This window comes from Myotis yumanensis, unplaced genomic scaffold (assembly GCF_028538775.1).
Source record: "Myotis yumanensis isolate MYYU_CA2020_CCGP unplaced genomic scaffold, mMyoYum1.0.hap1 SCAF_46, whole genome shotgun sequence".
Taxonomy (NCBI): Eukaryota; Metazoa; Chordata; class Mammalia; order Chiroptera; family Vespertilionidae; genus Myotis; species Myotis yumanensis.
This window is the reverse complement of record NW_027223797.1, coordinates 148916-153730: the sequence shown is the minus strand read 5'-3', so window position 1 is coordinate 153730 and position 4815 is coordinate 148916.

Sequence of the window (4815 nt, the reverse complement as noted above, 5' to 3'; positions counted from 1 at the left end):
CCACACCCAGGGACAAATGAAGTTAGAAAATAAGCCTTATTTTGATTGGTTCTTTTATTCAGGAGGAGCCAACCCTGTCCCTCCCTGCAACATGAATGATAAAATATATGTTAAGTAATTTTAAAATTGCTCAAACCTCGCTGCCTTGGGTCCAGTTCTGCGTGTGTAGGAAGGGACAGAGTAAAGTTTAGTAGCAGGCCAGAAGAAGCTGGCAAGGCCATCCAAACCACCCAGCTGCTATTGGCCAGAGCCGCCTGAGGCAGACCTCCTCAGACTGGCAACAGCTGACTCTGTCTAGGACAGACTGGGCTTTTTCCAACTGGGCCCCCATGAGCCGATGGTCAAAATGAAGATCGGGGGCCAGACTGTGAACTTTATGGGTGATACGGCTGCAGAGCACTCGGTAGTTACTCAGAAGGTAGTTCCCCTCTCAGGACAGGAAGTCACCGGGACCACAGCTGCAGACTGTTCTGCTGCCCCCGCCGATGTCAGTTAGGCGGCCATCAGGTGGTTCATGAATTCCTATATTTACCAGTTGACCTGGTCACTCTAATGGAAGCAGAAACCACTTTTGCCCCAGATGGCTCAGCACAGCCTTGCCTAGGTGAAGAGACCTCTCCAATAATCCTGTCTTTAGCAGTGCCGAGAGAGGAAGAATGGAGACTTTATACCCCCCAGCCAAAGGCCCCCACATCTGTTCCTGTCAGGCCCCCATCAGGGGACTTGGGCAGTGTTCCTGTTATCTGCCAAAATTCCCAAGACTGTAAAAGTACTTGTTCACTGAAAAGGTATAAATATGAATGTTTATTTAATATTTACATGTCTACTTAGATATAAATATTTATAAATAAATAAAACCCCCGGTTAGTTTCCTGGTGTATTCTGGAGCAGCCTATTCAGTCTTGACAGAGCCAATGGGACCAGTACCATCTAAGAAGACACCAGTTCTAGGAGCCACCGGACAAACTGCCTTTTTCCTTGGACATCAAAGAGGACTGAGGACCTCAGAAAGAACACGATAACTCATACGTTTCTAGTCATGCCAGAATGCCTGTACCCCTTACTTGGACGTGATCTCTTACAGAAATTACAAGCCACCCATAAGCTTGTTCGAGATGCCCTGCCAGTGCCACCTCGGACTCTGTACATCCTTTCCAGCCTGGGGACTCGATGTGGGTAAAGAAGTTCACGACCCCAGGACTCACCCCAACTTGAAAAGGACTATACCTGCAGAAAATTGTATAACAGACTCAGATGATGCCTGCATCTTCATAGACATGGCTTCAGAAAGACAAGGGGGGAATGAAAGGACAGAACAGGACTGGTAGCTGTGTCCTTAACCCCTCTTCCAAGAAAAAGCCGCAGAATGTATCAGTTACTCAGCCTGCCCTTATCTTGGCCAATGGGAAAGTGGGGAAAACTAGCCCAAGGCCAAGAGTATGCTAGCCACCCCCCTGTCTTTGTGTAACCAGACCCTAGCTGCACCCTGCCCTTGCGTCACTAGCCCCCTCCCCCCGCCCCTCACTCAACCAACCAGAATCGGTCAAATCAGTGGTCAGAGTGTGCCCCCACCCCCCAACCCCTATAAATCTTTGTTCTCTTGGAACTCGGGGTTCTCTTTTGCATCCAGTAATGGAGGCGGGGAGGCAGGAGGGGGACCAAGTCCCAGGCTTGAATAAAAGACCTTTTGCTTTTGCATCGGAACAGGCTCCCTGGTGGTGGATTATTGGGGACCCCGAACTCTGGGCATAACACCCCCCCCCCCCCCCGCAGGCCTGTCAGGGGCAGAGCTGAGCTGAGCGTGTGGGAAACTTCAGGGACTCCCTCCCCCCGCCCCCCCCAGCCGGGTTTGGGCTCCCGGAGAGACAGGGGCCGGACTGGGAGGTGGAAATCTCTCCCCAGCTCCTGCCTGTGTCTCCTCTCCAAGGAGCCCCTTCCCTCGGCTTGGAGCGGGCGCTCAAGGCGGGGTGGGGCTGGGGTGTGTGTGGGGGGGGACTTGAGAAACACAGGCTCCCCATCATCTTACCTGAAGAGTCACCTCAGGGAGGGGGCGCCCTCACCGCCTCGGGCAGTAAGAACAGTCCCTCCCCAAGTACCGGCCCGGGGGAGGCCTCCCGATGAGACCGAGGGAGAGAAGCGCCCACAGGAGACGGGCCTGCCGGGAGCCAGGTCCCCCTCGGGGCGGGGCGGCGGGTTCAGCGCGATCCCGGGCGGTGAGGAGCCGCTGCTCCGAGGAAGCGGACGGGAGGGGGCGCTGCCGGCACCTGCCCCCCCCCCCCCAGGTGGCACGTGACCAAGCCGCTGCCTTCTGACCTCCGCCTCCTCAGGCCCCGGCAGCACGGGGGTCCCTGGTGCTCAGGGGAGGGGGCCGCTGGGCCTCAGAGCAGAGGGTCCAGCCCTGGCGCCGTCCTCCGAGTGCCCTGTGGCCCCTGCAAAGGGCGGGGAGGGAGGGAGGAGGGGAGGGGGTGAGCAGGGGAGGGAGGGGGTGGAGGGGAGGGAGGGGTGGGGATGGGAGGGGGATGGGAGGGGGACGGAGGGGTGCAGCTGAGACCTGGCGCTGCTGCAGGTGGGGGTGAGTCAGAAGGAGGAGGTGGTCCCCCTTTCGTCCTGCTGTCCTGGTCCCTGAGGGCTCCGCCCTTAGAGGACGGCTGTGTCTTCCGGGCTCCAAGGCCCCGGGCGGGCGGAGGTGGGGCCCGGGGACAGGAGGGGACCCCAGTCCTGGCTGAGAAGCAGGGCACCTGCTCCATGAGGAGCCTGGGGGCCACCAGGCGAAAAGGGCCTGTCCCCGGAGGGGGCGTCCCCGCGGCCTGTGAGCCCCTCGGAGCCGTCAGAGGGGCGCCCCGACCGGCTGGGTTCCGGCCGGCGGGTGAGCCGCTCCCGGAGCCCATCGGAGCCTCCTGTGCAGCGGAGACCCGCCCTGTGGTCCTCACCTGTGGGATCCAAAGAGCAAGACAGCCCGACAGACAGCGACTCACAGCTGCAGGAGCCGGACAGCCGCCAGGGCGCGGTGAGGGGGCCTGGAGCGGAGCCCTGTGTGCGGGACCCGTGGCACTGGGACCGGAGGGCGCTCCGTGAGGACGGTGGCCTCGCCCGTGCTGTGCGCCGACACCGACAGGAACACGGGGCTGTGAGCTGGAGCTGGATGTGAAAGGACGTGGAAAAGGCTGCGGCTGAGGCGTGGTTCCCGCGGGCTGAGCGTCAGAATCACCCGGAGGCCGGCTCACACGCAGCGAGACGGAGTTTCTGGACTGGAACCCGGATTCTTTGTCCGCTGGAATCCAAGAATGAACCCCCGGACAGAGAGTGAGGCAGCAAAGGTGGAGATTCATTGGAGAACAAGTGCAGACTCCCACGTGGGGAGGGGGAGAGGGTCCCCCTGAGCTCCTTTCCCTGTGGCCTAGAAAGGCTGCAGACCCTGGTGCCTTCGTGTCCTCCTGACCGGTCACTATTCCCTTGGACTGGTCACTACAGCAACTCCTGGGCTCAAGGTCCAACCTCACAGGGGACACGTGAGTTCCTCCCTCCTTATTGTTTTCCTGTTCCCTCTGGGCTTCCTTCTCCTCCTTCTGGATTCGGGGCTTCCTTCCCTTTATTTTGTAAATATAGACCTTCCGCTGTTCCCAGCTCCCCATTCTATGGAAATGCACCTGTTGCAGCTTTTCAGCTCCCCATTCTATGGAAATATACCTTCTGCTGCTCTGCAGCCCTGTGCTTCCTCCATGGTCCCCGTGATTTCTAAACTTTCCTGAACCTGTCCTATATTTTACCCCTAAAAATTCCTGTTTCAGCAGGACACGGGCACAGCCCCCAGAGCTTTAAGGTCAGGAAGTCGGGGTAGGGCCCCAAAACTTGCCTTTCCTACAGGGTTCCAGGCAAAGCAGACACTGCTGGTCCCCAGGCCACTGGGAAGCAAGCACTCAGCTGAGGCGACGGCAGCCACACCCGCTGCCCAGGACCAGCGCTCCCAGCAGGAGGGACAGGGCCTCCAGCAGCCCCTCCCTCCCCCCAGCTCCCTGCTGCCCAGGACCAGCACTCCCAGCAGGAGGGACAGCGCCTCCAGCAGCCCCTCCCTGAGCAGAACCTCGGCCTCACAAGCCCTGGCTCCTGGAAATGCACGCACAACCTGTGAGTGCCTTTAAGATCTCCATGTTGCAGGTGAGGAAACTGGACAAGGAGCAGGGGAGGGCCTGGCTCAGTCCCAAGCGGCTGAATCAACCCTGAGCCTAAGGCTCTCTGACTCCGATCACACGCGGAGACCCAGGCCCAGACCCGGTGCCAGGTCGCCCGGAGTGCAGGGGGCCCTGGGCCCAGACTCAGGTCTGCGCTTTCGGCGGCTGTGCGTTCCTCCTGCCTCTCCCTCTCCCTCCCCTGCGCTGACAGGTGAAGGGGGGCCGGCTGTGCGTTCCTCCTGCCTCTCCCTCTCCCTCTCCCTCCCCTGCGCTGACAGGTGAAGGGGGCTGGCACGGATTCGGCTGGAGAGCAGCCATTTCCCAGGGTCTTATCTCAGGGAATCGAAGAGTGAAGCAGGACCAGAGGCTTCAAACAAGGGGAGTTACTGCAAACACACAGGCCCCCCTGGGTGGGGATGGGGGGTCACAAGGGCCGCCCCAGCCTCCGCCCTCCCCTGGCATCTGCCAAAGCCGCTCTCCTGGGCCATCTCTGATGGCTCCTGCCTCTTTGCAACATTGTTTTCTTTCACTTGCAGGACAAACACCCTGGTTTCAAAACACCCTGCTTGTCTGCAGAGCACATTTTGTTTGTTTCAGCTGCGCCACCAGCCCTCCCTCCGCCCACTCTGTCCACCTAGTTCTGCTT